This window comes from Hypanus sabinus, chromosome 7, assembly GCF_030144855.1.
Source record: "Hypanus sabinus isolate sHypSab1 chromosome 7, sHypSab1.hap1, whole genome shotgun sequence".
NCBI classification, from domain to species: Eukaryota; Metazoa; Chordata; class Chondrichthyes; order Myliobatiformes; family Dasyatidae; genus Hypanus; species Hypanus sabinus.
In genome coordinates, this window is record NC_082712.1 from 125,033,602 (window position 1) to 125,047,397 (window position 13,796).

General features: G+C 39.4%; 1 long non-coding RNA gene across 1 annotated transcript; it reads right to left on the bottom strand.

The window, feature by feature from the left end:
• Nucleotides 1-2,303: 2,303 nt before the first annotated feature.
• LOC132396392 (uncharacterized) lies at nt 2,304-13,019 on the bottom strand. The gene is made up of 3 exons (XR_009512970.1): nt 12,890-13,019; nt 5,314-5,405; nt 2,304-3,775 (listed from the first exon to the last, which is right to left on the bottom strand). It is a non-coding gene; the product is annotated as an uncharacterized LOC132396392 (long non-coding RNA).
• Nucleotides 13,020-13,796: the final 777 nt, after the last annotated feature.

Consider the following 13,796-nt stretch of genomic DNA (forward strand, 5'->3'; position numbering starts at 1 on the left):
AAAAAGAACCTGCAGGTGGTGGTGCTCCCTTGCACCTGCTGGTCTTGTCCTTTCTCCTAGTATGGCAAAGGATTTGGAACATTTAGCTGGAATATCCTAGGAGAGTAACAATAGCTTATTGTAACTGTTACTCTGCACAACGGTGGTTGAGAGAATGAATGCTCGAAGTGATTATCAACCAGACTACTTTGTTCTGGATGGGGTCAAACTCCTTGAGAGTTGACTTACTCCACTCCTTCAGGCAGCTAGAAAGTATCCCATCGCACTCCTGATTTGTGCCTTATACTTGATGGAAAGGTTTTTGGGTGTTGAGAGATGACCTCTCATCACCAGATACCTAGCTTCCAACCTGCTCTGGTAAACACAATACTTAAGTGTCTGGTTCAGCTAAGAATTTGGTTAATGGTGACTTTGAGGCTGCTGATGGTCGGTGAATCAGTCAAGCTAATGCCATTTTGTATTAGTCTCCCTCTTGTAAGAGTTGGCCATTGCCTTATGCTTTGGTAGTGTAAATGTTACGTATCAATCCTGGGCCATGACAACTGATTGACCTTCAGCTGCCACAACCATCTTTGTTTGTGTGAGGTATGACTCCAATTATTGTGATGCCTGTTAACTAGTCTTATCAGTGCTTCTTGATGTGATGGCCTGACAAATGCTGCCTCGATGTCTCGGTCAGTCACTCTCAACTCACATCTGGAATTAATTTCCTTTGTCCATGTTTAATCCAAGGCTGTGATGGGATCTGGAGTCAAATAGGCCCAGTGAGAGCCAGACTTGCTGCTGTTTGACAGGACCCTCAATCATGGCTTCTATCACTGCTGGGTGGGAGTAAATTATCTTAATCATATTTGCCGTGCTTTTTGTGAATAGGACATAGTTGAGCCATTTTCCACACTGCTGGATAGATGAACCAGTCAATGAAACTGTCTGTGCTGATACCATTGATCTTCAATACCATTGACTTTAACAGATACTGTTGAGTTTCCTGTCTTCACTATTCTGGTATATGTAGCATGAGTCTAATCAACCTGGATTGAAGTTCACAGTAAAAAGTAATTGCAGGTGAGGTTATTTTCTTTATTTTAATTAATGATTTAAATTCAATTATAGAAGCTAATTTGGTCTTTAAGTGTATCAATTATTTGAAAATATATTTTCATTCTTTTTGAATTGGTTTGCAATGTCTTTGATCATCAGAAATGTTTAAAAGCATTTTAAAAGCTGTTTCTAGCCGAAAGCTGTCATAATGTTATCAGGGTAGTGTGGGTGGGGAGTTCTTTGGGACCCACTTCCTTATGAATAGTCATCTCCCCTGGGCCTTTCTGTGAACCTGATGGGACAGAGAGATCTGGGGTGGCCAGAGATCTACATGGCTCCAAAAATTGCAGGTGGTGGGCATTGCACAGACAGTGAGATTGAAAGGATAACTAAATAGAGCATGAGCTAGCTAAATAAAAGAAATACATTAAGAATTCACAGCATACTGAAAGACAGTGAGTGATCTCAGTATTCTGATTGGAGTATTTGTGTTCTATTTGCAGTCGGAATGACAAAATGATCAATATTAATTTTTCAATCATTGCAGCCAGAACAGCTTGTCTGATCATCCATCTGCTCCTGGGACCTCGGTGAATCAGCAGGAGTTCAGTATTCTATATTGGAAACTGATGATATGGGTTGTGGGTATGGAAGAGGTAACCTCAATGAGATAAAATTATGCTCAGGGGAATGTTTCCATCAAATGCCTCCTCCATTGGACTTTGTTAGGTAATCTCCACTTTCATAACTTGGACATTGAACTGGAAGCGGATCACTCACCTGTATAGAGCTTACCCTATCAACATTACATTACAATCAGCAAATCACTAACAGAGGAAAGTTCACTAGGGTCAGGAGCAAAGTTGCAGGAGGGCGTAGTCACAGTATATATGTAGGACTGGCCATCTACAAATTACGAGGCACTCTATTAAAGTTTACTTCTCATAACAGGAAAAAATTGATACAAATAAGAGATCAATAAGCACTGCCAAATAAAATGAACAACTGAAGCTGAATATTTTATTTCAAATGGCTATTGAATTCACTCAAGCAATCTGGAAAATGTGGGTAGAGATAAGGAATGCTTATAGATAGACATATTGCACTCACATAAATGGTCCAGTCTTTTGAATGTTTTGAATGAAGCCTTGTATGTTAATGCTTCTTGAATGTAATAATTGTATCTGATGCCACCACCTCCCCTTTAAACTTGTTCCAGATTTCCACCCCTCACTGTACTGAAAGAACAATTTCTACTCGGATCCCCTTTAAAATCTCCTCCTCTTTTGAAAGATATTAATGTTACCTTGGTCATGCAATTTAAAAAAAAAATATCAAAAAAAGATCTCCAAGATGGTGGCGCGACACAGCTTGCAGCGGCCACTCCGGAGCTGATTATCTGTTATTTGTGAAGTGGGGTGCCGTGCTCAATCATAATCGATTGAAAATGGACATGGGAGCACAGAGGAACATCGGGAAATCTTCAGGAAGACCTTCTTCGTTGCTGCTGCTGATGTGAGGTTCGGGACTCTGCTGGGAAGAACAAGCCCCCAGTCCTCGGGGTCGCGTTGCCGATGGCTGTTGGCGGGGCCGTCTTAATACGCTCGGCAGAGGATGGTGCTTGGAGAAGCTGTGCCGGAGGGGATGGTCGTCGGCTCGGAGGTTTTGATGGGCTCGGAGGTTTGATGGACTTGGAGTCCACTGCGGTCAGGTCACTTTCGGTGTGTGCTGTGTCTACAAGGCTGGTTTCGACAGAGCTTTCATTGTGTGCTGCGTCTGCGAGGCTCATTCGGGCGGCGCCGTGGAAGTCCATAGCAGGGGTATTCCTTTCTGCCGCTGGCGTGGGATAGCGAGTCTGTCGGGACCCTGGGGACTTGTGGAAACTGTGTGGTGATTTCTTTTGAACTTATAGTCCTTTAACATCTTTGGACTATTTTTACTGTGCCCATGGTCTGTTTTTTTTTTATCAATTATGCTATTGTTTGCACTGTTGTAACTATGTGGTTTTGTGCAGGTCTTGTAGCTTTAGTTTTCGGTCTTGTTTTGTCTGGTGGACTTGTAGTTCCTTTCCGGGGAACGCGCTAAGACAGTAGCGCGATATTAATATGCAGCAGCCTCTCTGGACTCTGGATTGGCGATTGCCAAACGTTAGATGGATTTTCTTGTGTAGTCTGTTTTGTCATATGCTTTTGTGATATCATTCTGGAGGAACGTTGTCTCATTTTTTAACTACATTGCATTTGTGGTTTCTAAATGACAATAAATGGAATCTGAATTGGAAAAGTTAATACATATCAATGGAAGGAAATAAATTAAGTAAATATATTTTTATATCTATTGAATATATTTCTTTGGTTGTGAGTCCAACATTGCACCATAATGGATTTATTGATTATTCTGCTCTCACAAGAATGATTGAAAAGCAATAATTAGTCAAAGGTAAGCATGATAATGATTGAGAATAGTTATCTGAATACAAAGCGATTTGGGATCCAGAGGATTGGGCTGTCACAAAAACCCTGAAAATATTTTAAATTGTTTCAAACCACTTCCGATTTTCCTGAAGCATTACGCAAGATATTCCTCTGTATTATTTCCCCATCTGGTGATAACACAAGAACCGGTGAAGAACTGTGCTTTTCACTATGAGCATTGTATCCATTGTTCTCGTCCCACCAGAGATTTCAGCTCATCGTTGACTAAAGCAAGTCCAGATAGAATAACGTGAATTAACCTGGATAAAACAAAATGAGTTTTGAGTTTAAATGATTACATAACATAAACATAATAGGAACTTGCAAAATACAAAGCTGGCCATTTGGCCCATCATGTCTTTCCCAGAGCTGTGATGGAGCAGCTGTGTTAGATCTAGATTTGTACATCTTGTCTGTTACACTTCATCTTTAACTAGCCATTACTCTTTTAAAACAGTTTATTGGAGTAACTCCCATCACATTTCATATGGAGCCCTTCAGTTCCCAAAAGTCCTCTGTGGGGGAAAAAATCTTCACATTAGTCCTTTCTTTTCCCACTGAATTTAATTCTAATGCTTCTGTTGATCTTTTAAAGATTTGAGACTGATAGTTGGGAAAATATATGCACAGGGTCTCCTACTTAAACTTTAGACTGTTTGCCATGATATTGTGCCTTTTCCAATAATTGTTTTGTTTGCAGAGAGTCTGAAGTTAACAACATCAGTCAGAATATACTAGTTTATTCAGTATACTTATTACGAGTATATTTGTTATATTTAAATTGATAAACAAACAAAATTTGCTGCAATAAATGATAAGAATTATCTATGTGTCTATGCTGATCCACTCCATGAAGAATTGGTGTGAAATATTATTCATTATAGAATGCTGAGCACGGCTATTTTTATTTATTTATTTTTTGAGCTACAGCATGGAAAAGGCCCCTCCATACCCTTCCTTCCGGCCCTTCAAGCCACTGCCTTGAACCCTAACCTAATCAGGGATCAACTAACCTACCAGCCAGCATGTCTTCGGACTGTAGGAGGAGACTGTAATATCATGAGGAAACCCACTCAGTCAAGGTGAGAATGTAGAAACACCTTACAGACCGCGGCAAGAATCGATCCTGGGTTGTTCGTCCTGTGAGCACCGTGCCACTCCACCCCAGTTCCTGAGTGGAGATCTTTCTGTTGAGAAACCTGCATTTTACAGGTTGACCTTGTAAGAGAGAGCAAGGCTGAAAATGAGATGTGTGACATTAGTATTGAACTTGGTGGAAGGTTTGACTGGAAAGGATTAGCATTGTTTCAGATACTGGTTCATGAAAAAAGTGATAAAGTGAATGGGATTCCATAAGAGAGAAAGTGTACAGAAAAGTACTGTAAATATGAAGAAAAATATGCATTTTGTGGGAAGTGGAGGGGGGAAGCACTGACTTTTGAATCTTGTCGTTGTAGAATGGCTAGCCCCTCCTTTGTGCTAAGATCAATCTTGTAGAAGGGTTTCTATAGGTGAACTTTGACACTGGTGTCGAGGCAGTGATGTGGATGTGGGACATATCTGCACCAGATATCTCCTTTGCTGGCAGCTCTTTCAGTTCATGCAAACAGTTAATTAGCTTAGTGTGATGAATGCTAACAGTGTAACTGACTGGTTGAGGATATCAGTGGTGAGCGATGAGCTGCTGTTCACTGTTTCAGGATGTGCGCAGAAGGAGCTGGATATCATTGTGGACCTTGATATAATGGGAAGCAGACATATTAATGGTACAATATGAGACAGCAGGATCAAAACTTACAGACACTGTATTCTGCCTCTTTGCTGGTGCAATAGGGCAAGAGGAAAGGTTGGTTCCAGTCACAAAAAGGTCAGGAGGCTCCCCAGACGAACCTTCAGAGGGCAATGAGAGCAGATAATGCCATGAGGATCTGAATGGAGTATCACATTCATCTCTTACTTTCTTAGTACAACACAGGAGACCATTCACCCATTGGATCCACGCTGCTTTCCAGCAGAGCCTTCGCAATGAAACCAGTCCATCGCTCCTCATTCCCTTGTAGCTTCCACATACCCACTAAACTCCTTCTCTGACACACACGAGAGAGAGGTTACTGCAGCCAATTAGCCTGTAACGTGCGGGAGGAAACAGGAACACACAGGAAAATGTGCGAACTCCACACAAAGGGCATGTAAGATCAAGAATGAAGCCAGGTGCCTGGGGCTGAGAAGCTGCTGAGTCCTGAGAGCAAGTTCAGTGCCTGGGTCTCCAAATGGCATACCGAGCTGTCGGTTCATCCTCAGCAACCACTCCACATCAGAATCACCAATTAGGCTCAGGCTCGTCCCTCCCAATGGATGCAACCAGGAAGAGCAAGAGCACCTGCTACAGCACACGCGAAGCTACGTCTTATTGTCTCCATGGAGAAAGTGCTTGTCATTACTGGAACATGCATCACTTAGACCAGATGAGTGGCTGGAAAGAAATAGAAGGTGACAGCTCCCTCTCAGGCTCCACTCTTAGCTCACCCCTTCATCTCAGGATTTCTTAGTTGCAGATGGCAGACCCTGCTTACTTCCTCTCCTCAGAGGGATCTGAGCAGTCTTTTACCTAAAAGTTAATGTGCAGCTACAGCAAGCAATTGGGAAGGCAAATGACTTGGTGGTCTTTATTGCAAGAGGATTTGAGTAACAAGGGGAGAGATGCCTGGATCCAATTACATAGAGCCCTAGTGAGGCCACATCTAAAATGGAGTGTGTGGACTGCTTGCCCAGGCGATGGTGGCTGGAATGCAATAAAAGTTCAGCACTTTGATTCCTGGGATGGAGGGGGTGCACTCTGTCCTATGAGGGGTGATTAACCAGACCTACTGTGGTTTAGAAGAATGAGAGGTGATCTCAGTAAATACGCTGAACTCTAATGGAACTTGACAACTACAGGGATGAAGTTTTTCCTGCCTGGGATCTTGAAATCCAGGTGTTAGTCTCAAAACAGCAAGGCAGCCAGTCAGGACAGAGGTGAGAAGAGATTTCTTAACCCAAGAGGGCCATGGGGCTCAGTTACTCAGTATGTTTAAGAGTGATCGATAAATGTTTGGACTTAAGGAGAAATCAAAGAACATGTTGTTTTAACTAGAAAGTGTTACTGAACTAAGTAATAAGTATGCAATAATCTTATTGAATAGCAGGGAAGGCAGTCAGAGCTGAGTATCTTCCATCCCTGATGTCCATCTTTTATTTTCTTTGCCACTACCATATAAGTTACTGAAAGCTGAAGAAGGGCATTCTGACCAGATTTTTTTACATAGTGATAGTGCCTGAAGAAACCACTTTAAAGAATGTTAGGTCTTATGAGGACATGAGGGTGATTGCTTAGCTTCAACAAGGCAGTGCTGACACCAAATCACAATTGTGCACTGGCTAACTGTATGAATTTTCCAGTTTTTATGCTGCAGTTATTGGCCAAACACTGGTGTCCCAACAAAGATCTAATCAAGTCAAAAAAGAGTCGTGGAAATCAAAGACATTTTAGGAAAGAAAGAGTACACATATCAGTCAAAATATAGGCACATTTAGATGATAGATATCTGCTGCTTCATGTTGCAAATAAGAAATACAATTAATTGCACTTTTACTTTGAATTGGCTAGTGGCAGTGTAGAAGAGAGCAGCACAATACATATACTTGTTATCTCCATAATAGGTCACCTTTCCATAAAAAGTTTATTGTTATTGTTATTGATCAAAGAACTTGGAGCAATCATACCTTGTGTCCTAAAAATAGCTTATCGTCACTTTTGGCTGTGTTTTATTAATAGAAGAGAGCGTTGCATAATAATCCTGCCTTTGTGACTTTCTAAAAACAGAATCACGAGCGCTTGCCAGAGTGAGCAAATTATTTTATGTATGAATCTGCATATTTCCCATTAATTGAGTTGAAAAAAGAAGTACTGATATTGTTGCAAACTTTAGAAATAAATCTAAATACTTTTGTTAATTGGTGTGTCAGCTGATATATTTGCACAGTTCATACATAACCCTGAAAACTATTGCAAGCAATACTAAAGACTTAAATTCATGAGACTCCTTCATTAACTCAGGACATTCCAAAGTGATTTACAACCAATTTAATACTTTGAAGGCTTGTTACGGTTGTAATTTGTAAATGAATCTTTAGTCTATTTTTATCAAGTTTTACTGTGTGCTGTTTTAAAACAGACATCGCTCATGGATGCTAAATGGGATGTGCTGTTAAAATTGCCAATAAACACAATATGAATGAACTAATAATTCATTTGAAAACATTACAAAATCATCTCAATGCTGTAATGTTTGCATTATGTATTTCCCCACAATACCTATTACTGTACAATTTGATATTCCACTGACCACACCAATCATCCATGCATCCTTTCTGAATTAAATTGGCAACTTAATGTCAATTAGTCCTGAATAATGGCCAGTTTTGCTTGTTGAACTCCTGCCCTTGAAAATCCAAGTTTTCTTATTCATCTCTCTGGGAGTCTAATAGCTTGAAGAGAGAAAAGATTTTCTTCATTCTAATCTGGTTGAAATTGAAACCCTGTTTTATGTTTCTCTAGGTTTCAGGAAATAACATCATACCTACAAAAGAAATAAGATCTACCATTATTGATTCTTAGTTTAGCTTATAATAGATTACCCTTACCAACTAAACTGTTGGAACTAAACTGGGGTGGAAGTGAGGACTCTGGGTGGGGAAGTGGGGAAATTTCTGAGGCAAATATAACTGAGCCTTAAGAGACTTTTTGCCCCAACTTATTAATTGTAGCTTAGCACATCCACCTGGTTTCAGAAGAATAATGGTTTAAGACTTAGTGAAGAACTTGATTATAAAATCCTGACTGATACTCCAAAGCAGCATTGAGGACATTGCAAATACTGTACTTCAGATGACGTTATATATATAGAATTTGTCCTCTGTTTCTGAACAATATTTGATCTTCAACCAAGTGCAAAAGAACAGATTACTGTTAGTAGGAGCTTTCGAGCTGCATATAGGTTAGTGGCACTCCCCACATTAAAGTTCAAAGTTCAAAGTACATGTATTATCAAAGTGTGGTACATTATGCAATCATGAGATTCATCTCCTAATAAGCAGCCACAAAACTAAGAAACCTAAAAGAACCCATTAAAAAGAGAAGACTGTCAAACAGCAAATGTGCAGAGAGAAAAAAAACTAATCTTGAAAACAATAAACCTTCTGAACTGAAGTCCACAAAGACAGTCTATCCATTATTAAAAACTACACTTTAAAAATATTCAATTGGCTATAAAACATACAGGAATTCTGAAGTCGTGAATGCAAGCTTTTTCTTTTTACTGCTCTGTTTACACCTATAAACAGAATTATTGGATATCTCCTAATGTAATTTACTGAAGGACTTCATTTTGAGCATTTGTAAAATTTTAAAACCAAATTTGCTACAGTTAATCCAAAAATTGCAGCAAGACTTTAACTTTCAGCTCTGAGTTGAGAAGTGGGCTATTAAGGAGATGAAGTATTTTCATTAAATCCTGTATTTTCCTGAATCCTTTTAGCAACGGAAAAGATTAACATTTCCATTTAGTATTTAGATAGGAAGTAACTTTTCTGTGGTATTTAATAATTAATGCAAGTGTAATATGCATAGGTAAAAATATTTAATGCAAACTATCCTCTGTGACCAAAACAATTGCCCTTGCACTGACCAACAAATCTTCATATTGCTCATTTACAGGTCTGTACGTTTGGTCATTTTGGAACACTTGGGCTATGTAAAAGACTGAAATTATCCAAATTATCTACAAATTAAAAGAGTTTTTCATTTTATTTTGAGATTTGCTGATGCACAGTGACTTTGACGCTGCTTTTGGCTTGTATTTGTACATGAGAATTATCTGAAATAACCTTTGAACACACCCATCATAAAAATGTTCATTTTCCCTCCAGCTTTCAAATACACTGTAGTTCATTTAAAGTAAAATTAAAATATGTTGCAGCTTTTAACATAGAAGCAGAAATTGGCCATTCTTAGGCGTGCATATACTGAAGATTTTCAATAGATATATTTGATTTTCTGTGGCATTTTACTGTAAGTTATGTATCTTGCTCAGTCACTTACATTACAAATCACTTCTCATTGAAATCACTTTCTCCCTGTTGATGAATACATGTGTTGCTACTTCAATCAACAAATTGTTATTTAGGGTATTACTGTGCCAATTTCAATAATTGAATTTTAATAACAGTGTCAACCTCCATCTGTGACATTAGCCGCTTTCTTCAGCAGTGGGCTTTCGCAATGAGCAAATAGTTCAGAACGTGGGTAGGACTTGGCACAGAATGAAAGAGTTGCAACAGTTCATTTAAAGCTGCGGTTAGAAAATGTGTCAGTCTATGAACTTTGAAAAAAACGTCACCAGTCTGTAAATGATATGACTTATAGGAGGATTTTGAAATGATTTACAGGTTGGATTAAAACAGGCTATTTTTAAATACAGTGGATTCTGGTTAATTGGGCCGCTGATTAATCAGGGCTACAACTTATTTGGGGCAGCTCTTAAAGAACAAAAACTAATTAGTCGCGACACTATGCCACTTATTTGGAACAGGAGACGGTTGCTGAACACGTTCTACTTAGCATCAGTTGTGCGCACTTCTGTGGCACCTAAATGCTGCACCATGCTTAGAGCAAACTATTTTTAAATAGCTTCAGTTGTGTGTGTTTGTATTCAAAGAGCAGTGATTTTTGTCACTGATAGTTGGCGAGAAATATGCAGTAAGACAATTCCGAACCGTTTTGTTCACTGTAGTTTCAAGCATACAGTCTTGAAGTTGCAAGAAAAGGCGGGGAGTGAAAATGAAATGATTTCACTGCTTCAATAAGTTAGGAATATGAAGAATTGGAAGGTATTGATAACCATCTTGAATATTACAATGAAAATGAAGATTTGGAGGATGCAATTGTCAATGGCATTGTATGAAGACAGTCCACTATCTGCACTGGGTGTCTGCACTGATTTTGTTTATTGTGTACACTGGATGAATTGTTCCTTCGATATCTGTTAGGAATTAATGCACATTTTTATAGTACTGTGGTGCTTTTGATAGTGTTCTTATTTGTTCACTATTTCATTTCAATACATAATTTGTTATTTTAGTTTGACTTTTCTATACTTTTTTAACTATTTCCATCAAACTTTGGCTAATTGAGGCAGACCCTTAATTGGGCCAAAATGTATTGTTCCAGATGTGTTGCAATTAACCAGAATCCACCATATTTAAAAGTATTAACGGATAAGGAAGTAGCACAAAAAGCAATTTCTGACCTTTGCCATGATAATGTACATTACGTAGAATAACAATACATCTGAAGCTTAGTGTTCAGTGCTTAAATTACTTGGGCCTGAACAGAAGAGAATCATAGGTTAACAGTGAAAATATCCGGAAATAACACATATGAAGGAAGAAGGAGGATGGCTGAGCATTGGCGGAATGGGTGAAGGTGGTGGATGGGTTAGGGCTCTCAGCTGGGAATAGGATTGGGGTTGATCAGGAAAGGGGATTGGCAGCTTGCTGTCCAGCCAGGATGAAAGGCTAAAGATGTGGAAAAAACATTGCACAGGAGTATGGTAACTTTTGGGGAGGGTAGTTGAACAAAAGGATGATAGTGATGCTTGAGGGTGGAGGGAGAGAAGGAGTGGTAACCAAATTAACAGCTGTCAGGGATAGTTGGTTCCTGATTGGCAGATTGTTATTCATTGGAACGTGGTCTGGACATGTGTCAGGGTCCAAGACTTGGGAAGGTACTTGCAGTGGGAATCAGGGACTGCAAAAGTTTCTACAGGATTTTCTAAGGAGCAAGTAAGTACCTTTAAATAATATGGGAGCTGTCTGAGTTGAGTTCTCTTTTACCATCTCTGGAGGCATAAGGTGGGGGCTTTTAAGCAATCTTTTAAGAAATACTATAGCATATCACATAAACGTTACGAAGACTTGCTTCTGTCTGGGTCTCTTACACCTTCTATGAGCAACATATTGGAATGGAAACTCGGGAAGCTGGACCACACCAGAGGGCTGGTTTGAAATATTGTTGACTTTATGCAGCATACAGCAAGTCAATGGGGCAAAAATCTATCTGTTGGAGTAACTCAGCTGGTGGGATTGTGGGATGAAAGGAATTGTCGATGTTTCGGGTTGAAAACCTGCATCAGGACTCATGCAGAGTCTTCAAACAAAATGCTGATAATTCCTGTAGGCGCCAGGCATCTGTTTTCTTATCTGCATTGTATTCTGTGTTGTGCATATAGTATGTTTATTATGGTAATTATTCACATAAGTGTGGGTGTGGTAAAAGCAAAAGGAATAAGTCACGTATTTGTGCTTTGTGGCAGTTTGTAGACTTTGTATCATTTGCTGATTGCTCAATAGCACTCGAATATAAGCTTAAGTTTCTTCGCTTCAAGATTGTATGTTTGCTAATCATTATTAAAGGACGTTGGCGTGAGGGTGTGTCATACAAGTATAATAAATCTGTAGGGTCACCGGCAGCAGCGATTGTCTTGGTTTTTGGTTTTGGTTTGGTTTGGTTTGGTTAGGTTATTACAATTCTTCCCCCCCCCCCCCCCCCACCCCTACACATGCTGATCAGCCCATTGAGTTCTTCCAGATGATTGTTTGTGGCCTAGGTTGCAGGAACTTGAGTCTCAGGGGAGTAACAGGACTTTTTTTCTGTTGTATTTGTATTGAAATTGATTCACATTATCCGATCCAATCCAACTACTAGGCATTAACGTTTAACTTACAGTGCAAGTGTATCTTATGCTTATGCTTTCACATCACTCTTCTTCACTGCAATCTAGTATAATTATCTTACTCACACCTTACCCTCCTTCTGGGATATTCTCCACCTGGCTAATTTGTGCACACGTCAGATGTATCTTTTCTCCAATGTTCTTCCGCTCATTGGAGAAACATAAGATGTTTTACTCTAACCGTGACCTTGACACTGACCTGCTGACCTGAGGCACTGTGGCGTTCTGCAGAAGCAGCTTCAGTTACCAATTGCTCATGCTGCCTCTGCTCGTCTCTGCTAAACTCCTCAAAACCACTCACAATCAACCAACACTGGCTGCTTTCTCCTTTTCAGTCTCTAGCTTTTCCAAGAAATTAAACAATAATTCAGTTCGCTTATTGTTGACCTCATGCAAACAATCTAATTGTAAAATAGTGCAATAAGAGAAATAGATTAAGATAGAATTTGAGATCTTCAGTGATAAAAACTCCAGTCTTAAAAAATCATTTTCTGCATCAATATTTCACTATTTAAAATAACTTACTATTGAATATTCACTGACCTGCTGAGTTCCTCCAACATTTTGTGTGTGTTACTTTGGATTTCTAGCATTTGCAGAATTTCTTACGCTGATAACACACCACATCTGTGAGCTTCCTGACCTTCACCTTGTCTAATGAAGAGCTCTGTCAGACTTAACAAATTTCCTCGATTTGTTTAAATTTATGCCAATTTTTATCCTTTGGTCCTTGTCCTGAGGTAAATGATCATCTGAATTATCTTTTAAAAGATGTTAAGACTGCTCATCTGAGGCAAGTTGCCATCTGAAGTCATTGTTTTTCATGCAATACAAAAATTTCTTAGTGAACTGAACATTTTTTTAAAAGTACAACTTATAACAAGGTATATTAGTATTAACTCACAGGTGCTGAAGAGTCTAGCAAAATACAGAAACATCATAACCTGATTTGTTTCTGAAGTGGGGTCATGTATATATTGGCTTTCTTTCCAATGTATACAGTTTTCTCATTTGCTTGTTCAGTGAGGCCCGTTCTCAGGGTTGAGTTGGCCTTGCTGTCCATTTAACACTCTTGCTTTAAGGTGCTGCCAGATTTGGGTGGGCCCAGTGCTGGGGTCTGAAACACCTGCCTCTTTCTGGCTTTTGGATTATCTTTATTACGTAAGTCAGGCCCCACTGACATACATGGAACCCTTATTGTGGTTTGAGATTGGATAAGGCCAGTGCCTGACTGGGAGATCCAGCCAAAAAAAAGCAGCATAAAGATGGGCTTTTGATTAATTTTGTTCCCCTCTCGCCTCTGGATGGCTGAGAGAAATGAAGTGGTGCAGCTTGGAAACTCAGTTCTCACCTCCCTCTTCACAAAACAAAGCCTACTTTAATTCTGGTAAGTTTTCACAGTCCACAGTGTTGTATAATCAGGAGTTCTGGTGATAGCACCTGGGGTTGG